Source organism: Stegostoma tigrinum, chromosome 2 (genome assembly GCF_030684315.1).
Source record: "Stegostoma tigrinum isolate sSteTig4 chromosome 2, sSteTig4.hap1, whole genome shotgun sequence".
In the NCBI taxonomy this organism is placed as follows: Eukaryota; Metazoa; Chordata; class Chondrichthyes; order Orectolobiformes; family Stegostomatidae; genus Stegostoma; species Stegostoma tigrinum.
The window spans coordinates 78,613,703-78,641,268 of NC_081355.1; the positions used below are offsets into that span (position 1 = coordinate 78,613,703).

The following is a 27,566-nucleotide window of genomic DNA, read 5'->3' on the forward strand; positions in this document are numbered from 1 at the left end:
CCTCCCCCCCCACCCCGGACAACCCTGCCTGCAGGATAGACTCTGTCCTCTGCACCTAATAGGTACGTGTTTATTTTACCGTCACTGACTCCCTAATTCGCACAAACAAACCTGCTCGATTTTTTTTTCAAATTTAAGTCCAGATCGGATGTGATGACCTGTAACTTTTGAGATCTTGAAAGAGTTAGTTTCCCCCCCCCCTCCATTGCATTTCTGATGGCATTTCCCAATAGCATTCCCAAAAAATTAACGCTGTTCTCTGATCAGGCGTAGACACCCATCTAAATGTTACCTCTTGTGGTGTCCCTCCCTCTGAGCCAGGAGGCCCAGCTTCAATTTCTCCACTTGCTCCAGAAGTATGTCATGACGTCTCTGAGCAAGTCAATTTGTAGCCTAGCTTCAAAGAATGATGCGAGATGTAATTCAACGCGACAAACGTCGCATCAGAGGGTTACTGGTTTGATGTGTTTCTGGAGATTTAATCATAGGGTCCGACAAGAGGATACTATTAATTTAGTGGTCTAAAAACAAAAGTCGTCTATAAAGCAGTCACTTTGATAAAATCAAACAAACTTTGTCAGGAAGAGACAGATTTATCAACAGCGGCAAAGCATTATCGACTTAAGACCACTATCTGAGAAAATATTAAAATTACAAATGATATAACTAAATGTACGAAACGAAAGAAAATAAATGAGCGTTTTATATTACCTATTGTTGAGAAGTAATGGCAGAGTGATTGAAGTGCAGACCTGTATATTCCAGGGTACTCTTAAGAGAGACGAAACAAAAGGTTGGAGTGTGGGGGTAGATCTGAAAGATGAGGGGAAAAAAGTAAAATAAAAAACTTAATCCTGAAAATTAAGATGTAGAGGCAGTATGGGTTGACTAAAATGAAAGACATGGAGGTTATTTATAGTCTCGCTAGCAGTAATCGTGGTCTTGTATGAATATAAATCAAGAAATAGCACCATATAACAAAAGTAATGCAATGATTATGTCAGCCTGTAATCTTCACCTAGACAGCACAAAATAAATTGGTACAAGACACATGGAGAATGACTTCATAGAATACATTTGAGACAACATTTATCTTCCAACTAGAGGATGGCCTATTTTAGAAACATAGAAAATAGAAGCAGACCTATGAGTTAACTTTGCTAGTCAATGTGATGGCTGGTTATCCAGCTCAATACCTTCATCCCGCTTTCTCACCATATGCTTTGAATCCCTTTACCGCTAAGACATGAGATCTAACTCCTTGAAAATATGCATTGTTTTCATATAAGCTGCTTTCTGTGAAAGCACATTCCACAGGCTCACCACTCTGGGTGAAGAAGTTTCACTTTATCTCATTTTAGATCGAATATTGTGTGAAAAAGACAGGTATGGTGCATAATTTTAAATTGTTACATCTCTGAACAGTTGGATGATAAAATATCAAAATGCTGCCTCACTTCAAGGAACAATGCGAGATGTAATTCAATGTAATAAACATTGTATGAATCACACAATAGGGTTAATGACTGACGTCTTTCTGGAGATTTATTCATTGGGTGTGATAAGAGGATTCTGCTGATGTAATCAGAGATAATGGGAACTGCAGATGCTGGAGAATCCGAGATAACAAAGTGTGGAGCTGGATGAACACATCAGAAAGGGTCTAGGCCTGAAACATCAGCTTTTATGCTCCTAAGGTGCTGCTTGGCCTGCTGTGCTCATCCAGCTTCACACTTTGTTATCTGCTGATGTAATGGTCTTCTTGAAGAATAAAACTTTACTGGAAAAGTGACCCAACTTCATGTAACTAAAAGTGGCCAAGAATAATATTAAAGAAGCTTATAATTAAAAGGTAGCAACTCTGAGGATAGGGTAGATTTTAGTAATCAGCAAAAGATGACCAAGAAATTAATAAAAAGCAACAGAATAAAATATGACAGCAAACTAACACAGAGCACAAAAACAGATTTGAGTTTTTTACAATCAATATTTTATATCAATTTTCCAATATGTAATATTTCAATTTTCAATAAGTGATTAGCTTAAGTAAACGTAGGTCCCTTTTAGGCAGATGCAGAAGAAATTTAATGGGTAAACAAAGAAAAGACAGAGATTTTAAATATTTTGGGCTGAATTATATAGAAATATGTGTCAATTTCAGAGAGTCTTATGGGGGATTTCAAGCTCCCACAAGTTATCTTACACAACTCCATGCTGTTCATCTCATTGTTTATATCTAATGCATCTACAGCACTGCTTCTGCTATTATGCTCATCAAATGGTAGAAATATTCACTGCTGCCAGGATCTCCTGCTGTTTCTGTTGCCAGCACCATATTTAGAACCCAACAGTGAACCAGGTCAATCACTGCAAGTAACAAACAGCAGTTCACAGTGTGCATAGTGAGAAGGAGATAACAAATAAACACTTATGGACACATAACTAACACTTCATTGGAGATAAAATTTCACATTTATAAATGTATTGCTACTCTTAATAATCACTTGTCCTATCAACTGCAATTTTACCTGCAGCTACAAGCAAAAACTACCCTTTCTCAATGCCAATCCATATTAGAACCCTTTCAAAGGGCTCTTGCCTTAATATCTACCACATTATAACTTGTCATTGCTCAATTTCATGTTAGATAGCCATCAAACAGGTTAAAATTTTAAATTTTATTGAACAATGGGAGTAAAAAGCAAAGCAGAACTGGACTCGAAACATTAACACTGATTAAAGGAGAATATTGTAGAGCAGAAGTCTGAGTTATGGGCTACTAGAATTGAAAGGATTCAGGTTAGTAAGGAGGAGGTGTTATCAATTCTAGAAGGTGTGAAGGTAGATAATTCCCCTGGGCTGGATGGGATTTTTCCAAGGATTCTCTGGGAAGCTAGGGAGGAGGTGGCGGAACCTTCGGCCTTGATCTTTGAGTCCTCATTGTCTACAGGTTTAGTACCAGAGGACTAGAGAATTGCAAATGTTGTGCCCTTGTTCAAGAAGGGCAGTAGAGATGACCTAGGTAATTACAGACCTGTGAGCCTTATGTCTGTTGTAGGAAAAGTTTTGGAAAGGATTATAAGAGATAGGATTTATAATCACCTCACAAGCAACAATTTGATTGGAGATAGTCGACATGGATTCGTCAAGGGCAGGTCGTGTCTCACAAACCTCATTTGAGTTTTTTGAGAAGGTGTCCAAGCATGTGGGTGAGGGTAGGGCAGTTGACGTGGTGTACATGGACTTCAGTAAAGCCTTTGATAAGGTTCCACATTGTAGGCTATTGGAGAAAATATGGAGGCATGGGATTGAGGGATATTTAGCAGTTTGGATTAGAAACTGGCCTTCTGTAAGAAGGCAACGAGTGGTGGTTGATGGAAAACATTCAGCGTGGAGCTCAGTTGCTAGTGGTGTGCCTCAAGGATCTGTTTTGGGACCACTGTTGTTTGTCATTTTTATAAATGACTTAGACACAGGCATAGGTGGATGGGTTAGTAAGTTTGCAGATGACACTAAAGTTGGTGGAGTGGTGGACGGTGTGGAAGAATGTTGCAGGTTGCAGGAGACTTGGATAAACTGCAGAATTGGGCTGAATGGTGGCAAATGGAGTTCAATGCGGATAAATGTGGGATGATTCACTTTGGGAAGAATAATAGGAAGGCAGAATACTGGGTCAATGGAAAGATTCTTGGTAGTGTGGATGCGCAGAGGGATCTTGGTGTCCATGTACATAGATCCCTGAAAGTTGCCACCCAGGTTGATAGTGCTGTTAAGAAGGCTTACAGTGTGTTAGGTTTTGTTGGTAGAGGAATTGAGTTCCAGAGCTGTGATGTCATGCTGCAACTGTACAAAACGCTAGTGCGGCCTCGCTTGGAATATTGCGTACAGTTCTGGTCACCCCATTACAGGAAGGATGTGGAAGCATTGGAAAAGATGCAGAGGAGATTTACCAGGATGTTGCCCGGTCTGGAGCAAAGACCTTATGAAGAAAGGCTGAGGGACTTGGGTCTATTCTCATTGGAGAGAAGAAGGCTAAGAGGGGATTTAATAGAGACATACAAGATGATCAGAGGATTAGATAGGCTGGCCAGTGAGAGTCTTTTTCTGAAGATGATGACGTCAGCTTGTACGAGGGGGCATAGCTACAAATTGAGGGGTGATAGATTTAAGACAGATGTCAGAGGCAGGTTCTTTATTCAGAGAGTGGTAAGGGCATGGAACGCCTTGCCTGCCAGTGTAGTTAACTCAGCCACATTATGGGCATTTAAACAGTCCTTGGATAAGCATATGGATGATGATGGGATAGTGTAAGGGGAGGGGCTTAGATTAGTTCACAGGTTGGCGCAACGTAGAGGGCCGAATGGCCTGCTCTGCACTGTAATGTTCTATGTTCTATTTCACTCCACAGATGTTGCCAGACCTGCTGAGATTTTCTAGCAATTTCTGTTTTGTTTCTGATTTCCACCAGTTCTTTCAGTTTGTTAGAGAAAAAAAGCAAAGTAAAATCTAACAAAAACAATGCTTCATTTGCTTCTGTGAACAAACTGGGACTGCTTTTCTTTGGAGCAATGATAAATTTACAGTCAAAAAATGATCATCGCCCAACTTGCATCTAATGGAAGCGGTTGTCTATTAAGTTTAGTTTTCTAGTCGCATCAACACTGCATGGCTCTGTCACATTGATGTTGCTCCTGCCTGGTGTTCTCATCTTCAACCTGAGATGATTGTTGCCACTCTTAGGGAAAGTCTAGATTTTTAGATTCTTAAAGGTTAAATTTTACTTGGATACTCAAAGTGGGAGGCAAGTTTCAATTTAGGATGGAGTGAATCTTAAGAACTGAAAGAACTGCAGATGCTGTCTTGACGCTACAACAATGGATAGAAGAACACCACACACCAATCACTAGAATGTTGCATCCCAGTCAGGGAACACTTCAGCAGTCAAGGACATTCAGCCTCCAATCTTCTAGCAAGCATCCTCCAAGGCGGCCTTTGAGATATACAACAACACAGGATCGCCAAGCAGAAACTAATACCCAAGTTCCCTACCCATGAAAACGGCCTCGACCATGATCGTGGGTTCGTGTCATCCTACTTGAAGGCCCACTACACTGTTCTATGTTTGTAAAATCTTCCTTTAGTGTTTTGTTTTGACACCATCACCTTCATAACTTGTTATGATCTCTCTATTTAATTAGTTTGTATAGTTTTGGATTACTTGTTACTTTGTTTAGTCCCACGGTATGAAGATTCTTATACCTATTGTGTTATTCCAGCCTAGATAACAAAGTGTAGAGCTGGATGAACACAGCAGGCCAAGCAGCATCTTAGGAGCAGAAAAGCTGATGTTTCGGGCCAACAGAAATGGGGGAGAGGGAGAGGGCTCTGAAATAAACAGGGAGGTGGATCGAAGATGGATAGAGAAGAAGATAGGTGGAGAGGAGACAGAAAGATAAAGAGGCGGGGATGGAGCCAGTAGACCCGATACGTCAGCTTTTGTGCTCCTAAGATGCTGCTTGGCCTGCTGTGTTCATCCAGGTCCACACTTTGTTATATCAGAGGTGAGCGTAGGTAGGGAGGTAGGGAGGGGATAGGTCAGTCCACGGAGGATGGACAGGTCAAGGGGGCGGGGTGAGGTTAGTAGGTAGGAAATGGGGGTGCAGCTTGAGGTGGGAGGAGGGGATCGGTGAGTGGAAGAACAGGCTAGGGAGGCAGGGATGAGCTGGGCTGGTTTCGGAGTGCAGTAGGGGGAGGGGAGATTTTGAAACTTGTGAAATCCAGCCATTTGGTTTGTCTCCAGTACCATCTTATTTTTAATTTTTTTTTATAATTATCTATCTGCCTCAATTAATCAGATCATAGGTCAACCCTTCACTTGCTACTCACATTGTCTGACACTTGATCATCTGCAGAGACTTGTTATTCTGCCTATCGATGGTCCATGCACACCATTTGTATGATCTTTTGATCTCTCTGCCTATAAATTCTGTGTGTATGTGCTTCACTTCACCTGATGAAACAGCAGTGCTCTGTAAGCTTATGACTTCAAATAAATTTGTTTGACCATAAATTGTGTCATGTGACATCTGACCTTGTTCATTTTTGGGGTTAGGCTGGCACCACTGTCTACTATAAACCCATTGACTCGAACAGTTACCGTGACTACACATCCTCACACACTGCTTTAAGTAAATACTTTATTCCATTCTCCCAGTTCATGCATCTCCGTTGCATCTGCCCTGATGATGCCAACTTCAACAAGAGACCCTTCAAAATGTCCACCTTCTTTCTCAGTCGAGGATTCCCCAGCATTGTTGTTGATGGGGCCCTCAGTGCAGTTCAACCCATCTCCCACAGTTCAGCGCTCACCCACTCTCTTCCTTCCTGCAACAGTGATAGGGGCCCCACTTGTCGTTACCTACCATCCCACCAGCATCCACATCCAGAGGATCATTATCTGCCATTTTCGCCAGGAAGATGCAACCACCTGACATATATTCCCCTCCCCTCCCTTGTCAGCCTCCCACTGGGACCATTCCCTCTGGGACACCCTGGTTCACTCTTACTTTACTCCCAACAACACCCCACAGCCTCATGTTACCTTCTGCTGCAACCATAGAAGGTGTAACACCTGTCTCTTTACTTCCTATCCCCTCAGTGTCCAAGGGCTCAAACACACCTTCCAGGTGAAATGGTGCTTTACTTGCTCTTCACGGAACCTAGTCTACTGCATTCGCTGCTCACAATGTGGTCTCCTATATGTTGGGGAAGCAAAGCGTAAACTGAGTGATGCTTCACAGAACACCTACATTCTGTGTTCAGAAAAGACCCTGAGCTTCCAATTGCCCGCCACTTCAACATACCACCCTGTTCCCTGGCCAACAATCTTCGTCTCAGGCTTACAGTTGTGCTGCAGCATAGCTCAGCCCAAGCTGGAAGAACAGAACATCATTTTCAGCCAGGAGACCCTGTAGTCTTTTGGTCTCAGTAATGAGTTCAATAATTTTAGGGCTTGAGCTCTCCTATGTTCCTACCCCTATCCCACACATCAGGCCCTGTTATCACATAGTGTGTTGTTACACACAGCCCATTGTTAGCTACAACAGTCCCCATTAATAGCTATTCACCTTACTAGCCAGATTGTTATCCATTCCTTTGCCTGCCTAACTGTCTTTGGGCTCTAGCCCCACCTATCATTTACTCCTTAACCACTCCCCCCCCACCCTATCGTCTGCATATAAACTGACATTTTCCTAGCTACCATCAGTTCTGAGGAAGGGTCACTGGACCGGAAATGTTAACTTTGATTTTTCTCCACGTAGGCTGGCAGACCTGCTTAGCTTTTCCAGCAATTTCTGCTTTTTGTGTATGAGGAGTACAGTTGAAAACTAATTCTAAAGTCAATGGAATGACAATCCAGTTTAAAAGGTCACTTTGAAATGATCAGAAGCTTTAGGCAGTTTTCTAAACTATGTAAAATCACTATGTGACATCACTTGGTGACTTTGGCCCCACCCATTCTCAGGTCAACAGAGAGTTACTTCTGCAAGCAGCTTTCTTTCAATTTCACCATGCACTTTCCACATTGCTGGATGTGTAATTTTGGAAATTTACATTCAGTTTGGATGAATCCTAAACTGACTCCAATCACTTAGGTCTCTGATTTAAAAGAACTACGTAAAACTAAGATAACAAAGTGTGGGACTGGATGAACACAGCAGGTCAAGCAGCATCTTAGGACCACAAAAGCTGATGTATCGGGCCCAGACCCTTCATCAGAATGATCATCATCTGATGAAGGGTCTAGGCCTGAAACGTCAGCTTTTGTGCTCCTAAGATGCTGCTTGGTCTGCTGTGTTCATCCAGCCCCACACTTTGTTATCTTGGATTCTCCAGCATCTGCAGTTCCCATTATCTCTACTTAAAACTAAGGCTGGGTTTAATTGTTTTTGAAATAGGAATTGATAATTAATTTGCTGAAAGTTGTTATTTCAAGCACTTGATGGGAAAATTACATGCAATTTAAGAAGCAGCACAGTAGTCTAATATGTGGCCTTTACCGAAAATACTTGAGATGCTGGAAGCAGCTCAGTTCAAAGCCAGCACAAATAAACAATGGGAATTTCCCCTCAGTCAAAAGGACACAATAGACTGTCAAGGCCTGTGAATGTACAAGACAGATAATGGGATTGTTTAATTTTCGTCGGTCCCTTGTGTAAAAAAAACTTCACCAAATAGCTGCATTCCAACAAGAATTGACAAAGTTGGGTGGAGCTTAAAGGGTTGTATCAGTTGTAGTTAGTTAAGCATTAAAGGTTTAGTTGAGAACGAAGATGAATACACATGGGAGTAGTTTCCAGGGAAGCAACAAGTTCTGAAGGAACCTGTTAGTTTGAATGTGGAATATTTTGGAAGTGAAATGTTCAAAGAAATTTAACACAATACTTTCGGAAACCTGAGATACCTAATTGTAAAACAAGAATATGCAAGAATCATTTGTGCCTGGGAGCAAATAGGAATGTTTGAATTCTGTTTTAAGAATATTGTGAGAATATTTAACTGAATAATGACAGGAAAATTGCAATGTCCAATGTGAATAACTCACCTTAGGTATAGTTAAATAGATATTTCAAGAAGAAAAGTATAGATGAAACAAACTAACTTACATCTTTCTCTTGAAAATATGTATGCTCTTGACCAGAAAGCCGTTTAACAGAACTGGATTGGATGATCTGGCACCACTTGAAACATTGGGACCGAGTGGGTCCACATGCCACCCAAACCTTTGATCTTCCAACCTGAAAAGGAAGAAAATAAACTTTGAATGATGAGGCACTCACACATTGTCCATACAGAAACTGATTTTAAAGCCATCAAAACAGTGCAGGCCAAGAACTGTGGTTATGGAGAACTATCATTTAAGTTCATTCAATTTGATCATTAAAACACTTATATTTAAGTGCCAGCAATAAAGAAGCCTTGACACAAATTGAACTGTTGAGTACAGATGATCACACAAAACATGTTACTCCTCTCAAGTATTCAAGAGGGCTTTCAACAGTTATTTGAATAAAAAGATAATGTGCAAGGGTATGAAAAAAGCAGGAACCAGGCACCGTGGTAATGACATTCATTTAAAGAAACGATGTAGGCATGGCGGGCCAAATGACCTCCTTCTGTGCCATAAGACTTCTGGGACTCAATAAGCTAACCTTTGCACAGACAAATAGTGTGATTTTGAGGAAATATCCAATTATATGGTCACATGGAGTTGAAGGGAATTCATACAGCATGAAGCGATAATCAAGGATTTTGTGAAGATGCAAAGGTGTCATTAGAAGCAGCAGTCGTGTAGATCAACACCCAGCAGAAGGTGGCAGACTCCATCAAATTGGGCTATCAATAGGTAGAGACAACCACTAAGGAGGCCCAGTATATTAGCTGGCCACTGCAGCAATTGGCATGATGAGGTAGGTCCATTGTGAGAGGGAAACAATCACACGAGAGCTATTGCAAACAACCACAACAAGAGGTTAGAGATCAGCAACTATTGCGTGATGTAGAGGCAGAGGTAAAAGCAGAACAGGCTGAGGCACCCAGTGTGGGAGATATGGTTTGCATTTTGATGCACAGATTACATAAGGTGATTATAACCAGAGATATATGAGCTTGTGTGGACATAAAAAGAAAAGTGCACTGGAAACACTGATCACCAATGAAGCATTTTACGATTTTTTTTCATTTTGTTTTCCACAGATAACTGGAACAGTTATTTGTTTAATTTAAGGAATGTTGTTTGCCATGCTAATACTTGTAGGATTGATGTTCATAGCAGAAGTAGTGAGGATTGCTACCCAACTTACATGCACACTAAAGCTGAACTGTATTATGCCACAAGCAATGCAGAGTTCAAAACTCAACATAGGTCATTGAATGTCACAGTAGGAGAGCAAGTAATCGTGCATTTAACACGTATGAATGATTTATGGGAACTCTTTGGTCGACTGAGTCATGTCTTGAGCTCCTAAATGTATCTACATTTTTGATTATCTGAAAAAATGACTGTGTTGTATGATAATGTGCACCATGATCTTGTTCTCGTAGCTGTAAACATGTCCAACAAATCTCTACCTCAATAGTGCTCGATCCTGCTAAATAGGTTAATGATAGAAGTAGCTCAGCTGCTTGATGGAACATAGCCAGTGTTCCAGAAGAAAGAACATACTGAAATTGGATCTGAAAAATGATGCCACTACAGAATTGAATAGAGAGGCATTAACTATGCATTCCATTGATTTAGCTAGTGTGGACCAAAATCTCCAAGCCCTAAATTTACATCTTAAGGAAATTTTAAGAAAGAGGCAAAAGATTCAAGACACCCAATTAATCAAAGATTGAGGCCTGACAAATAGTTCAGAGCCTGACTATTGTACTGGAGATCCATGTGGGCACTATTAAGAAACTTATTGGGATTTCACATGAAGCAGGTAAGGATAATGTTTGCAGTAACTGTGGCTCATGGGAACCCAAACAAACATGGAAAAAATTGAGACAATTTATGACAACATGTTATCTTTATGGCTGACAAATGCACACCTTTTTAACCTTTTATGACACAACCAGGCTGGTTGCCAGTTTAGGGGTCTAAGACCCATATATAGAGCTGATGCTGAATGTATTGTAGATGTATGATATGTTGCTAGGTATTGTCTTGTTGATACCTATCAGACCAAAGCAGTACCCAGCAGATCTTATACAGGATGGAAAACGTAAGGGTAATTAGGGGAATTCATTATATAAGATGTCATAATAGACTGTTGTATGCAATAGAAATACAGGCCAGTATAGTTAATAGTACTCTAGAGGGAGGTAGTATAGAAACCACTTCAGTCATATATATGTCATCACGTGAGTTACGTAACAGGAGAAGCAAGATGTGGATTTAATCCTGTTTATTGCCACGGGACATAATACAGAAGATGGCGGTGGAGATTCAAAAATCAGGACAATAGGATATTAGGTCAGCAACCTTAACTGAAGGATGAAATGGTTCAGATAGCTCAGCCTATTGTTTTTACAAGCTGAAGCTAGATACCTGAGCAGAGCAAAAGGAACCAACAGGGGAAATATTGATTTTTAGACTTAAGTATACTTTTATATTAGATGCAGAACGCAGGTTTCAACTATGTATGGAATGAAACTTTTGCAACTTAGAGACTAATTTCAGGAGGATTCCTGTAGGCATCTGTGCAAACAGGAGACAATGTTAATGAAACCATTCTGTGAATGGCTTGGAAGGACACAGTGTAGGACAGAAACTGATAAAGAAAGAGACAGCAATATCCAGTGCAAGATAATAAAATGTGAGGCTGGATGAACACAGCAGGCCAAGCAGCATCTCAGGAGCACAAAAGCTGACGTTTCGTGCCTAGACCCTTCATCAGAGAGGGGGATGGGGGGAGGGAACTGGAATAAATAGGGAGAGAGGGGGAGGCGGACCGAAGATGGAGAGTAAAGAAGATAGGTGGAGATTACAAGAGAGTTGCAATGGGAGAGAGATTCCCTGAGGTTGGTCCGGAGGGAGGAGGGTAACTTCTTCAGGTTAGGCATCCCTGGAAGAGGCTTCGCAGTGAGGTTAAAATAGTATCAGAGATAATGGGAACTGCAGATGCTAGAGATTCCAAGATAATAAAATGTGAGGCTGGATGAACACAGCAGGCCAAGCAGCATCTCAGGAGCACAAAAGCTGACGTTTCGGGCCTAGACCCTTCATCAGAGAGGGGGATGGGGGGAGGGAACTGGAATAAATAGGGAGAGAGGGGGAGGCGGACCGAAGATGGAGAGTAAAGAAGATAGGTGGAGATTACAAGAGAGTTGCAATGGGAGAGAGATTCCCTGAGGTTGGTCCGGAGGGAGGAGGGTAACTTCTTCAGGTTAGGCATCCCTGGAAGAGGCTTCGCAGTGAGGTTAAAATAGTATCAGAGATAATGGGAACTGCAGATGCTGGAGATTCCAAGATAATAAAATGTGAGGCTGGATGAACACAGCAGGCCAAGCAGCATCTCAGGAGCACAAAAGCTGACGTTTTGGGCCTAGACCCTTCATCAGAGAGGGGGATGGGGGGAGGGAACTGGAATAAATAGGGAGAGAGGGGGAGGCGGACCGAAGATGGAGAGTAAAGAAGATAGGTGGAGATTACAAGAGAGTTGCAATGGGAGAGAGATTTCCTGAGGTTGGTCCGGAGGGAGGAGGGTAACTTCTTCAGGTTAGGCATCCCTGGAAGAGGCTTCGCAGTGAGGTTAAAATAGTATCAGAGATAATGGGAACTGCAGATGCTGGAGATTCCAAGATAATAAAATGTGAGGCTGGATGAACACAGCAGGCCAAGCAGCATCTCAGGAGCACAAAAGCTGACGTTTCGGGCCTAGACCCTTCATCAGAGAGGGGGATGGGGGGAGGGAACTGGAATAATTTGGGAGAGAGGGGGAGGCGGACCGAAGATGGAGAGTAAAGAAGATAGGTGGAGATTACAAGAGAGTTGCAATGGGAGAGAGATTCCCTGAGGTTGGTCCGGAGGGAGGAGGGTAACTTCTTCAGGTTAGGCATCCCTGGAAGAGGCTTCGCAGTGAGGTTAAAATAGTATCAGAGATAATGGGAACTGCAGATGCTGGAGATTCCAAGATAATAAAATGTGAGGCTGGATGAACACAGCAGGCCAAACAGCATCTCAGGAGCACAAAAGCTGACGTTTTGGGCCTAGACCCTTCATCAGAGAGGGGGATGGGGGGAGGGAACTGGAATAAATAGGGAGAGAGGGGGAGGCGGACCGAAGATGGAGAGTAAAGAAGATAGGTGGAGATTACAAGAGAGTTGCAATGGGAGAGAGATTTCCTGAGGTTGGTCCGGAGGGAGGAGGGTAACTTCTTCAGGTTAGGCATCCCTGGAAGAGGCTTCGCAGTGAGGTTAAAATAGTATCAGAGATAATGGGAACTGCAGATGCTGGAGATTCCAAGATAATAAAATGTCAGGCTGGATGAACACAGCAGGCCAAGCAGCATCTCAGGAGCACAAAAGCTGACGTTTCGGGCCTAGACCCTTCATCAGAGAGGGGGATGGGGGGAGGCAACTGGAATAATTTGGGAGAGATGGGGAGGTGGACCGAAGATGGAGAGTAAAGAAGATAGGTGGAGATTACAAGAGAGTTGCAATGGGAGAGAGATTCCCTGAGGTTGGTCCGGAGGGAGGAGGGTAACTTCTTCAGGTTAGGCATCCCTGGAAGAGGCTTCGCAGTGAGGTTAAAATAGTATCAGAGATAATGGGATCTGCAGATGCTGGAGATTCCAAGATAATAAAATGTGAGGCTGGATGAACACAGCAGGCCAAGCAGCATCTCAGGAGCACAAAAGCTGACGTTTCGGGCCTAGACCCTTCATCAGAGAGGGGGATGGGGGGAGGGAACTGGAATAAATAGGGAGAGAGGGGGAGGCGGACCGAAGATGGAGAGTAAAGAAGATAGGTGGAGATTACAAGAGAGTTGCAATGGGAGAGAGATTCCCTGAGGTTGGTCCGGAGGGAGGAGGGTAACTTCTTCAGGTTAGGCATCCCTGGAAGAGGCTTCGCAGTGAGGTTAAAATAGTATCAGAGATAATGGGAACTGCAGATGCTGGAGATTCCAAGATAATAAAATGTGAGGCTGGATGAACACAGCAGGCCAAGCAGCATCTCAGGAGCACAAAAGCTGACGTTTCGGGCCTAGACCCTTCATCAGAGACGGGGATGGGGGGAGGGAACTGGAATAAATAAGGAGAGAGGGGGAGGCGGACCGAAGATGGAGAGTAAAGAAGATAGGTGGAGATTACAAGAGAGTTGCAATGGGAGAGAGATTTCCTTAGGTTGGTCCGGAGGGAGGAGGGTAACTTCTTCAGGTTAGGCATCCCTGGAAGAGGCTTCGCAGTGAGGTTAAAATAGTATCAGAGATAATGGGAACTGCAGATGCTGGAGATTCCAAGATAATAAAATGTGAGGCTGGATGAACACAGCAGGCCAAGCAGCATCTCAGGAGCACAAAAGCTGACGTTTCGGGCCTAGACCCTTCATCAGAGACGGGGATGGGGGGAGGGAACTGGAATAAATAGGGAGAGAAGGGGAGGCGGACCGAAGATGGAGAGTAAAGAAGATAGGTGGAGATTACAAGAGAGTTGCAATGGGAGAGAGATTTAATCTGCAGCTCGTTCTTCTCCCAAGATTTCATAGACCCATCCCACCCCCCCACACACTCCTCACCAGTTCTTCACCAGGGTCCTAATAATCCTCATCTGGGTCCCCACATCACCTGCACCCTGGGTCCTGATCTGTCCCCCATCTGCAGTCCCAATTAACCACCCCTGCCCTAAATTCTGATGTTCCCACACGCCCTGAGTCCTGATCTCCAGTGAAACCATGCATGTTTGGAAAATGGAGGCATGATTGAATCTGTTCAATAAATTTCATTTACTAGTCCAAGTGTAAGCATCTCTCTAGAGCGGACTTTGCATGCTCCTTGTCAGCAAATGTAGCCTTCTTTTGTTTTCTCTACATGAAGGAAGACTGGAATGTGGATAAGAGGATGCTAAAAAATATGAACATCATTACTTCTGTATGCTTTAGAGTTTAGCTTCAGTATATAATCTGAGGCAAATCTCTCCTTGCATCACTCAAATAAAACCGTTGTAAGAACCTATATTCAGTTTTAAATAGTTGATTATTTAAAATCAAGCCAACACTGTTGTCCCAACATTACATGCTGCTTCCTCCAGTTTACAGCTTAGCCATGCCAACTGCCCAATCAAAGACAGGATGATCACTCTGGATGATGCCCCCCTTAACTCCCCACAGTAACTTACGTCATCCAGTATACCTCTGATCCTTATATTTTGAGTTACTTTTCATCACAATTATTAGCCTTTCTGCAACTCAGCATGTGGCTTCCAATTGTACAATTGACTTCACCAAATTCCCTACCACCGCAGTGATGCTTGATTATTCACCTTGACTTTCAGTGAATAAACCTGTAGTGGGCTACATCACTAACAGATTTGGAGTGACAACCCTGATAGTTGACTGATCACATATTTATGTTTTGATCCCAGCTGATGTTATTACTGGCAAGTCAGTCTGAAATCTGGATTCAGAGATCACGTTATTTGGTTTTTACAGTGGTCTCTCACTAAAACATAAGCATGCAATTTTGCAGATTTCTTTTTGACAATAAAACAGAAGTTTGGTACATGGAAAAGGTGAAGATTAAAATAAAAATTTTGAAATATCAAGTAAAAATATAATGCTGTTAATTCCAAAAGCAAACCTTTATAGTACTCATAGCAGAGAGAATTCCCTTCTCCATCACCCCATAAGGCTTAATTTAGCTTCAACTCCTAATCGCGAGAATCTGATAACTTCTGCCTGAAGTCTTTATACAAGTCACAACTTTCTGCGCTTTAAATAACCCTGTCAGGGTTTTAATCAAATACGTTCTGGTCTGAAACACTACTGATGTCCTTACACTGAGGTAACCTATTGTTAACATTTCTAAATGATATTCTTCCTTCTTACGAGCATCCTTCATACATCAAATTTCATCCAAGAACTCTGCAGAACTGCCAAACTAAAATTAGAATTTTTGTTTTTCTCTGGATGTGAAACAAGAAAAAGTAAAGCCCTGATCTTCTAAACTGAAAACCTAATTCATAACTCTCTACTTTGTTCACTTGTAAAATTCTCCCAATTTAGATCCAGAGTGATCATCCTGTCTTTGATGGGGCAGTTGGCATGGCTAAGCTGTAAACTGGAGGAAGCAGCATGTAATGTTGGGACAACAGTGTTGGCTTGATTTTAAATAATTAACTATTTAAAACTGAATATAGGTTCTTACAACGGTTTTATTTGAGTGATGCAAGGAGAGATTTGCCTCAGATTATATACTGAAGCTAAACTCTACAGCATACAGAAGTAATGATATTCATATTTTTAGCATCCTCTTAACCACATTCCAATCTTCCTTCATGCAGAGAAAACAAAAGAAGGCTACATTTGCTGACCTCTTACTCTCCATATGCCACACACCTTACAACATACCTGGCTGATATTTGTGCAGCTGATTACGTATAATCTTTTGATTGTTTGCACTGGATCTGCAGGACTCATCTTGGCCAGCCTCCTGACCAACTTGGAAGGATACCCCTGCATGATGATTAACTGATATAAGATAACAAAGTGTGGGGCTGGATGAACACAGCAGGCTAAGCAGCATCTCAGGAGCATGCTGCTTGGCCTGCTGTGTTCACCCAGCCCCAAACTTTGTTATCTTGGATTCTCCAGCATCTGCAGTTCCCATTATCTCTGATGATTAACTGATCTTTGTGCAGCTCCCCAACTGACTTAACACTAATTACCCAACTTGTTTCATTGGCCATCCACGTTTGACTGTGGCCTACTCCTTATCCAGATAATGATATGGAATATTTAATTCAAATATTCAGAGATGTTATGATACTATAGACTATCACTACTAGTGGCTACCTTTTAATTTCTTATCTTCATATGGATTCTATGTCTTCCAATTCAAGATCATTTCTTGCTATCATTCTTATTTGATACTTTAGGAACAATGCCACCCATCACCCTTATTGCCTGTCTTTTTGAAAAGTTTCATACCCCTGATAATTTAGTTCCAAGCTTTGATCCTGTAACATTGTTTCTGCAATGGTAATGACCATCTGTTAATCTGTATTTATGCCATTAATTCATATTTCTTTTCTGAATACTGCACAGATTCAAGTAGGCAACCATTAGTTCAACCTTTTATTCTATTTCTCTTGTTTGATTTTATTTACTGCTGTGTTCTCAATGTTTGTGTACTCTATCCCTTCCTCTCTCACTCTAGGTATTGTTATCCACATGGCTGTCCTCTAATTCTGCCATATCCTCTTGCTTTGTAAGCACACATTTCCTCTCTCCCAAATCAAGCACCTCTGCTCCCAGTTAGGTTCACCCAATCTACACCCCTAGATTTTCAATTTACCAGGACACTGCCCAGTATGTTTCAAGTGAAGTTAATCTGCCCAGACCAGCCCCTTTCTACCCCAGTACAACTGTCAGAGTGACTCTCAAACTGAAACCCATTCCACTCACACCAATCTTTAAGGTAACTTTGTGAAGTTAATGCATACAAATAGTCTTCTCATCATTTATTAAGGAGGTTCTTGTCTCATTGCTAAAATGATGAGTTGAACTTTTTGAACATTTTTCCTCAATGTCAGGTAATTTTTCTGATCTTGCAATATTTTCCAGCTGAATTGTCATCATCAACATTGTTCATGATCTGGAAACATTTCTTCCTTCCGTTTCACCCTGGCTTGCGTCAGCAATCAGGATTTTGTCCAAGTGGACAGGAGGGGCTCGAACAGCAAGTAAGTGTAACACAATGATCCTTATGCCCAGAGACGTGCAGCTACGTTATGGGGCCTCAAGTCTCCCAAGTATGCAGTCTTCTGGCTGAGCCCATGGACAGGTTGGTGGCTGCATTGGAGATCCAAGTTCAGAACCTTTGCAGTCTGCTGGAAAGGAGAACCTGTACTCTATCAGCCCAGTCGCTAGTCCTCAGGGCCTAAACCATGGTGACAGGGGAACCTGGCATGCCTTGTGGGTGACCCTTCATCACAAGGAAACAGAGTGCTGCCAGGAGACATCCAGTTGGGGAACGAACCACACATAGCGCCCTCAGAAGTCTCCACTCAGGGCCCTTCAGAGGTGCCCCGGCCCTCCATCTCTGTCACCCTTCAAAGTTCAAGCTGAAGAGGATTCATTTGACTCCCGTAGACTTGCAGCATGTCAGGGATGTCCAGACATAAATGGCTGCAGTGTAACCAGACCAAACCTCCAGTACAAATGGATCCACTGCCAAGCAGGCTTTCTTTACCCCAACTGCAGAATCTGAGACAACACAAAAACATGGTTGTGGGCATTGGGGGTGGTGAAGATGAAAGGAAAAAAAAACCCTTTTGAGGGAAATTTAAAGGCACAGATGATATCAGACTATATAAAATACCACATTTCTATAATTTGATTGGTTTTATACTATAGGGAATGCCTGATTATGAACATCCAACTTATGAATGGTCAACCTTATGAAAGCAATCCCAAACTAGATGTAATTTTAAAAATCTAATATATGAACATTTTCTTAACTTACAAATGGCTTTTTAAAAATATTTTCCTTTCGCTGGCATACAAATCTTGTGAATAAACTCAAGAAATGTACAGGTTCGTAATCCAAGGACTGACTGTATATCTATTTGTTTGAGTTTCTGTAAAGCTTCAAATGTCGCTGTGCCAGCATGGTGCCTAACTTCATGTCCATACAGGATGTGTCGTGGATCACTGTTGAGATCCTGCTGCAACTGAGGAAGCAAGATGAACAAGGTGTTGAGGGCATTGGTTCTGCTGACACCATTGACTCCCATACTTGCACATATTTATTCTTCTCTGGCTTCTGATCCCAAAAACATTGGTGTGAATGAAGTATTCAGGAATACCTGGGATAGGGAGATGTACAAACACAGTGAGGTCATGCTTCAAAATCGACAGGGATTAAGGAACGTGCAGGTCTCTATCCTGTACAGTTTGTGAGTCTGTGTATATCCTCTAATAGACCTCACATAGGTGAGTCTCTACCATTCCCATCCATACTTTACAGTATCCTCCCCTTACAAGTACATTTCCTCCCACTCATAGTTGTCACAACCCCCACTCCCGCCTATCCCTGCAATTCCTACTGATTGGTGCCCAGGCCTCCTTCTCATAGCAACAGCTGCCATTATCCCACTACCTCCAAATTTCCCTTTCTTCTGAATTTCTCAAACCTGATGGATTGACTGTGGCTCACCCCTTTGAACGACCTTACTGCACAATCACATGTGACATCGCCCTGGTCCCGATTGGTATCTGTACATCTCCCCAGTTGTGTTAGTTGTATGTGTCAGATTGACCACGGTAGAGCCATTGGACTGAATGTGCCCCCTCACTAGACTGCAGGGGCACAGACCGCCCCCCCCCCTTCCTGAGAACAACCCTTTTAGATATCTGACTATGTCTGATCCTTGGACTGGCATCAAGGGTTGGTCTTGACTTCCTGTGTGAGAACCCAATAACTGGTGTCTCCATGCTCTTCAGTGAGGACTACTTCCAAGACCTTGAGACATGGGTGCTTACCTGCTGTACTTGCAGCGTGTTTTACATGTAAGCTTCTGGCACGTGATGTAAATGTGAGATTTGCCTAATGCTGAACAGCAAGACATTTACCCCCTTGACTGAGGACTGCTGATGAGCAAAGCAAGCTGACTGGTCAAGTGGTGTGCTTTTTGTGACAGCTTGAAAAGGCCAATGAGGCCAAATTATTAAGCTGTTACCCATACGCTGAAGTAGTTCAAAATTTCAGTTTTTGTTGCTGCCTAATTCAATGTGCACTCATGACTGAGATGCATATATAAAAACCTAAATGTTCATAACTAGTTACGCACAGTAAGCAATCATCTTTCTTTTTTAATGTTAAAAATATAGTTTTGCATGAAATAATAATTTGCAATAGTTGTTTATTTTTAAATAACTTATTCCCAACTGAACAGGTGTTGCTGTACAGTGAATACTGTCCCTTCCTCTGTCTTGCACCAGTATTTAATGGTCAAGGAAGCTGTATTTATAAAGCAGCCAGATCGATTGTGTACCAACATTTGCTAATAGAGCAAATAGGGGAGAAATTTCTGGTCAACCAAGCGATGAAAAGGAAGTTGGAACCTTCTAATGTCATTATCCATAGCTGAAGACTTCAACATCTGTGTCAAAAGTTCATATTGTCACAACAACTGAGACCAACTTTCACATGTACGACTCATAAAATATTGAAACAATTTCAAAACTATGAGGATTGAGTCAGATAATGTGCATCAACAGGAAGTGTGAAGTTGACATTTATAATTCGCCCATCATACTTAGGAAGTGAAATTAAAAATACTTGTTCTGTTGCTGACGTCTTATGAGTTAACAGTACAATGTTCTTGGCTTTAAACGTATTATGTTCGCTTTACATAATGAAAAAATAATCACAAATTCAAACAGCCCTAAACACAATAAACAGCTACTATCTATAGTAAAAGGAGTGGGCCACCTTTCCATTTGTTCATATAAATATAAAAAATAGGGACAGGAGTAAGATATTTGGTTCTTGGACCCTGCTCTACCATTCATTATGTTTATGGCTGATCATCCAACTCGGTAGCCCAATCCCACTTTTCTGTATATCCTTTGATTCGTTTAGCTTTTCCTTCTTGAAATTATACATTGCGTTGACTTTGATTGCTTTCTGTGGTCACAGATTCCACAGGCTAACCACTCTCTAGATAAAGAAGTTTCTTCCCATCTCAGTCCTCAATGGTTTACCCTTGGACTGTGACCCCTGGTTCTGGACTTCTTTATCTGGAAACATTCTTCCTACATCTACATTGTTTAGTCCTTGTTAGAATTTTATAAGTTTCCATGAAGTTCCCCATCATTCTTCTGAATTCCCGGAAATATATTCCTAACTGATTCAACCTGTCTTCATATGTCAGTCATGCCATCCCAGTATCAATCTGTTGGGCTTTTGATGAGATTGTTCATTTACTTGAGCTTCATCAGGATATGGTATTCCTAATGCTGCATGTCTACCTAGGGTTTTCATGTACTGAAATGGTTTTAAAATGGGACAAAACCTTGACTGAAAATGACCACCTTAATTACTTGATCATACAGGTTAGTCAAGCTTCATGAAACCAACGTAAAAGGAATAAAACTGTTGCTCCTACCAAGTGAATGGGGTAATTGACTTTCCTCTTTTTTTAAACCCTTTTCAGTCAGTCACACCAAGTGATGTCCCAGTTGCTTGCCTTTTCAAGAAACTACCTTTTTGCCATGCTAACATTTCTTTCCTGAGCCTGCTACAGTGCTTTTGCCAGCAGTTTCTGTTTGTTAAATATGTTTACTTATGTTTTAGCACATAGATATCATGCTTTAATTAAACTCAGTTAATCAGAAGGAAAGCCAAAGATTGGTTTCAATCAACATTTACTTGATTGAAAGAGAGTAGTTTTTATTACCTATCAACAATGAGAAAAATTAGAAAATACGAGATGTGACACATGCATAAAAGTTAGCAAACTTAAAATTAAGAGTGGGGAGTTGTGGGGGGGTGTGGGGTGTACATGCAGACTGGAAGGTACAAATATTAAAATATTTCAGTCCTTAAATTACAAGAGTGAAACTTGAGCCCTAATGGTTTAGCTGTTGTCCCGTTGCCTCGGAGCGGTCGATAACTTGAATTTTCAAAAATAGTCGATTTTTCAAATTGCATTGTTTAGAAAGATATAAATCAACCAAAAGATACAGATCTGTAATTTCAGTGAAAGATTTCAATGTTCTTTCACATCAATGTTAATTTTAGTTCAGGCTGACCCTTGTTTATTGATGATTTCATGAGCTTAGTCAGGTGATCACAGCATTCATTTCAGGCCAGAGTTCAATCCTTTAATAATCATTTTTAGTCCATGAAATGTCACAAGTGTTAAAATCAAATGAAGGAAGTTGAGTATCTCATCTATGTTTACAGTGACCATAACACCATTGGGACTGAAATTAATACTTTACCAAAAAGAACCAAAACTAGTTAAACGAGTCAGAATTGTAAAAACCCGTATCTCATATTCTGATTTCCATGTTCATTGGAATTTTCAAATATTGGAGAAAACACATCTGTGCCTGTGTCATGCTGTAGCCCTTTGAACGGCCTCGTGTCTGTTGAAACTTAAGCTCTCTTCCTCAAAGAATGGAATACGCACCCCACCCACTCTGATGTGGGTTGCAACCATTTTCTTCACCATTAATAGAATCCCCATAGTGTGGAAGCTTACCATTCAGCCCATCAAGCCCACACTGACTCTCCAAACAGCATCCCACCCAATCCATCCCATCCTTGTAACCCTGCATTTCCCATAGCTATTCTACCTAGCTTGACACACACATGGACACTATGGGCAATTTAACATGACCAATCCACCTAACCTGTATATCTTTGGACTATAGGAGGAAAGTGGAGAACCCAGAGGAAACCCATGCAGAAACAGGGAGAATGTGCAAACTAAACAGATAGATAGTTGGAATCAAACCTGTGAGACAGCAGTGCTAGCCACTGAGCCACTGTATCACTCAAAAAAATTGAATACACTTAAAACACCATTGCGCATATTTATAGTGTATGGAAGAGAACAACTATCACTCTTCAAACAGGATGTTTGGGGCTCAACCGTTTAGTATTGGTAAACACCCGAATGTAAAGGTTACCTTCTTGGTAGTTTTCCCTATCAGCCCAAACAGCTTTGAACTTCCCCAAGAACCCACCCAATCTGTCGATGTAAATCTTCAACTGCCACGTTACATCTCCTAGCTCCAGGCATAATGATTAAACATATCAAGTCAAGTAGTACACTGTTCCCATCCAATGTACCCAACCACCCCCTCCCCCCCCACCAAACAACCTGGCCAATGCCAATTTTCCCATGATTAACCAATTCAACATCTAACCAGCTGTCAGTCCCTGAGCATTGCAGCATCTTGTTGCCAAATCATTTATAGTGCTCTTAGTGCGGTCATTAGACTGTGTTTCTTCTCTCCTTCAAAAATAAAAGTTGCTGTTAAAAGTTCAATTCCCAACTTCAGATCACAGTTTCAGACCAAAACAGATAAAAATGATAGAAAAATAATGATCTTATCATTATAACCCCCAGAACTGTGACCCACCACCTTTGATGACATGGTCAAATAGCCTTGAATAATGATTGATCAAACACCAGACTGAGAATTGTGCAGATCCCCAGTTATGTCCTTCATGACTCCTTCAGATGTTTTCACTGGACATACTGAGCTGACTACAGCCCAATCTATAGACTGTCAAGGCGCAGATCCCTCAATCCTGCCCACTCTAAGCAGCCAGTGAGCCTTTATTCTGAGATTAGATGTCATCCTTGTTGAGTTTAACTGAAAACTATTTCCTTTGACTGAGGACTTTAAGACATAGTTATTTGTTTGAAGCACATGGAGTGTCTTTGACAAATACAAAACTGATAAAATGCCTGTCTTTGTGTCAGTCTAAAGGACAAGCCAAGACAGAAGTACTGTGAGATTTTAAGTGGCCGCTGAGGTAGCAAAGCACTAAAAGTAAAGCATGCTGTGAGCATCAAAGTTGGCACAAAGCAAGTGAGCTTTAAGCGAGAATACATGTAACTTGGATATGCATCCTGGTCCAATGCATGAGCTGGATATCTGTCCCTGTGTGAAAAGTATCCTTGTATTAGCATGCAATGAAACATTCCAGTGCATTCCAAATTGTAGCATGAAAGCGCAGAGGTATTCTGTAAGTGGATTTTAGATACATCGCAATGGTGCAGTGAGGCTGGTGCGTGTTGAATTACCAACATCCATGGGCATGGGCATGTATGGTTGCTGCCCATTGAGTGTGCCCTGACACGTTGGTGCCAGGTGTCCAAGATGGACATCTGAAGGAGCAAGTGGTAAGCTAGAATCACGGGTACCTGTTTTGACTTTCTTGTTGGGAATTCTCAGAATCTAGTTTCTGTCCAGCAGGTAGTAGAATGACAGACTCCATATGAATTATTGAGATGAAGTAACAATGAGTGATAATAAGCAATGATCCATGATAAGAGGCTTCTCGCTGTATAAGAATGAAAATGTCATCTCACTTCCAACCATTTGGTTGGAAAATGGAACACCTTGGTCTCAATGTCAAGATGTGCCTCTCTGGACATCTCACCCAGTTTTCCCAAATTTTATTCCGTAGTCCATGTGGTTCAGAATTTTGCAAAGGTTGTGCCCAGTGTCATCAATTGATACCCAGTGAACAATGAAAACTGACAGCTGACTTATAAAGGAACAAATTTGGCTCATGGGGTTCTTACATTCAGATGCTTTGCAACTGGCAAAATCCAGTGAGATATTTGCAGATCTAACAAGGTACTGGGGGCCATCCACATTGTCATCAAGGAATCAATAAACCAGGCAGCCTGATTCTTGAATAGAAAAGGCTTCTGCTTACTAAATGTCCTCTTGGTCTGTTACTATAGGAAGTGCATGCATCAGATTTATGCTCAGTTCCCAGACAGTTGTCATGATACCCTTGTTATTTTAGAACTACTGTACAGCACCTTTTAAGACAACACTGAATTCTGTGAGTGGCTGCTAGGAGAATAAACAATATCCATGAAGAGTTGCTGCTTGACACCTGTTCAGTACCCAACCACAAATGCAGAAAAGGACTACAACCGGAGCAATCTTCCAACGTAAACACACTGAGCAGACCATTGGCATCTTGAAGATATGCTCCATTGCCTTAACTCATCAGATGGAGCTCTTCAGTATGTACTAGCTAGAGTGTGTCATATTGCTGTTGTTTGCTCCACAATGCACTACATGGAAAAAGCAAAGAAATATAGGGTTGGATTAAGAGAAAGACCCGGAATGTTCATGTTCTCAGAAGAGTGGGAGGATTGCAAGATTCTATGTTATTAGGCACACTGCATGGCCCATAATGCCTCAGAGTTCTGGCATATGGGAAATTATTGGCAGCTAGTGTGAAAGAGAAACCCTCCTCTATGGCACCAGAAATCTGTAATTTCATTCAGTAGAGCATGGCTGTAGCAGTCCTCCCTTCTCCGAATGATGCACTTCCCACTTCTGATTCTGCGTCATCCTCTGTCTCTGACATCTGGTTTGCCTAGTGCTCCTCATTTTAAGCTGGACTGAATCGCAATGGAGGTGACACAACAGTGCAGGCTCTGAACATCCCACCCTCTCCTCCCATCATCCCCCCCAACTCCACCTACCCCTCCCACATCCAACCTGAGGAGGTCAGCGACAACAAGGCTGACATATTTTGCTCTCTGTCCACAATCGGTCTCAGCGAAACATACAAGTATGATGATGGAAACTTAGGCTGCTCAGCAGGTAAATCAGCAAAACAAATTCAATAGGTGTCTGTGGGTGATTAGCCAAAGTGTGCTTTATATAGTTCTATCCTCCATGCTGTTCGCCTGAAGACTGAGTTGTCAACATTGATCTTTGTAGCCTCCCTTCACACCATTAGCCATGACCTGGTGCAATGGCACATTTGCAATCTCCACCACTGCCTTCTCCGTCAGTATTAGAGTGTGGAGCTCTGGCACTTTTTCACCCAGCCATTGTCTTCGAATAATGTATTTTCTTCTACTACAGGATGAAGAAACAAAGATTCACGAGGATCCGGCTCTCCTGCAACTATTCCAGCATGGTACCCACAAGAGATGTTATGTTCCATCACTGGTGTCACCTGTGCAGTTGCCTCTGGGAGGTTTGCTGAGGATAACACAACTGGCCACTTAGTCTGACAAAGTTAAGAGTGATAGGTGCTCAGTCTGCTCAGCTCATTATATGGTGGTGTGTTCAGAGGAAAGACCTATCACCCATATGCTGTCTGCCACACACAATTTCTGATGTCATCAAGTCATTGAAGTGCTTTCTGCACTGGATGCAAGTCCACTTGATGACTTCCCACACCATCACCACCTCCATCTATGACCTTTTGCTCCCTCTAGAGGATTTCCCAAACTTCAGAAATGGAACATCTCTCCTGTTAGACATTACAATGGTTAAGACCTCAAGTGAGACAACTGAAAATTATGAAGCCACTCAGTGATGCCCCTGAGGCCACAAGCCCTTCCTTCATTGAACAGTAAATCCTATCCTTGCCAGCAGTCACATTTCCAAAGAACCCATATTCCTAAATCCTGCCTTTAGGCCATTGTCAGTACTGCTAATTGGGCATGGAATCACACTTTAGACACATTACATTGAGCTTTGATGTTGATACGGTGCAGGCCCATCAAGTTCCTGCTTTATCTTGAAAATCCAGGCCCAAACATGGATTATCAAACTGCCAGTAAGGCTTGGAAATAACACATAATGCTAACAAATTGGAACTCTGCAAAGAGGTAAAAACTTATCAAAATATTGAACGCACTAAGGATTTCTTTTTTATCATCAAGTTGGCAGAGTAGATTGATTGTTAGCAATACACTTACCATTTTGTGTGAAATCAGCAATCCTCCTCAATTTTGTTACTGGATGTTACTGTTCAAGTGTCTGAATGAAATTTCTATGTGAGTTATTGGGACAGCATTTAGTTTTTGTCTCCAGATCAAAATACAATTTGCTGGAAGTTGTTCAATGTCAAGCGATCCTAATTCTTAGCAGTGGGTGGGTGTAAAATGGATGAAATAGCATTTTATACTTTAAAGTGGCATATAAATTGATATTGTCTGACTGAATCATAGTTTTCTTGGTTAATTCCCAGTTGCGGCGAGTTTTTTTGGAGGAGTTTTCACGGCAAAGCTTAATGAGTTCTGTTTCAGCCTCCTTCCAAACTTGGCTCATCTATTAATTACCCGCCCCCTTGTGGTGCCTTTCACATCTGCCACTCAGCAGATATCCCAGAACACACCAGCATCATGCTACTTTTAAATTCTGTTGTCTATCTGGACTGGCATCAGAGACTGTCCTTGGCTTACTGTGCAGGAAACCCCTTAGCAAAGGCTATCCTCCTGTCAGGAAAAGCGAAGAAAGATGCAGCCTGGACCAGTCCATGAGTTTGGTGTATGACCCTGTGTGCACAATGTCCTTGTTTCAGCATTGCAGTGGTAGTTGATGATGCAGCCTAAGGTACCGCATTGAAGTGCTAAGATATCCTGTAGGTGAGAAAAGTATCTTGAGTGTCAGATGTCATTGTTTATGAATACGGGGTGTCAATGCTATGTAGCACGTTTTCAACATGAACATCGATCAGAGTAAACAGCAAGCTGAATTCACCAGGTGTTCACTTTGGTTTCCTGTTGAATTTTTCTCACAGTGCATTTGTTTGGCAAATTCGAAGAGATGGGAGAGTAAATATTAATGAGAAAAGTTGTGGGGTATTTAACAAGCAGTAATCCTTGTCAATTGCCAACATGCCCACTGTGTAACAAGAATTGGACAACTCTGCTTGTGAAGAGAAAAAAGATGGACTGAGTTAATCCTAACATTGAGATGATCCTCACTGTACTTGTTGCCTGATTCTACCACACATTTTCCTATCGCCAATGCTGCTGAGATGTAAGATTTCACCCTTTACTTCATTCTTCCCACTTTTATTGTGACAGTTTTAATTATCAAGTTTAATATTGTGCAGATGCAAACTTTTGTGTATAATAAATGTATTTAACATCAAGCAGGTAAGTGAGCAGCACTCGCAACTTGCCTCTTTAAAATGTCAGAAAAGATGACATTTCTCCTGCACTCCCTTCAAAGAAAATTGACTTGTTTAGATAGAGTTCCTTTTTTCTTAGACAGTTTTATGTCAACTTATCAATGCTTCCTACGCTTCCCATTCTGGCTACTCTAAAACATATTGCAGTCCA

At 41.8% G+C, this 27,566-nt stretch overlaps 1 protein-coding gene and 1 long non-coding RNA gene across 3 annotated transcripts in view; one reads left to right on the forward strand and one right to left on the reverse strand.

The window, feature by feature from the left end:
• The window catches only part of LOC125464207 (transmembrane protein 106B-like), a 41,612-nt gene extending 32,822 nt beyond the window's left edge, over nt 1-8,790 (reverse strand). Inside the window, exons 1-2 of one of the 2 annotated variants that reach the window (XM_048556430.2) lie at nt 8,667-8,790; nt 712-813 (exon numbers count right to left, since the gene is read on the reverse strand). The gene's annotated coding sequence lies outside the window, so the exon portion shown is untranslated. Of the gene's footprint in view, nt 1-292; nt 402-711; nt 814-8,666 lie in introns of those variants that run through there. The other variant, XM_048556440.2, reaches the window with a different exon arrangement.
• LOC125464228 (uncharacterized) lies at nt 7-26,441 on the forward strand. The gene is made up of 3 exons (XR_007249988.1): nt 7-62; nt 17,329-17,447; nt 25,351-26,441. It is a non-coding gene; the product is annotated as an uncharacterized LOC125464228 (long non-coding RNA).
• The last annotated feature ends 1,125 nt before the right edge of the window (nt 26,442-27,566 follow it).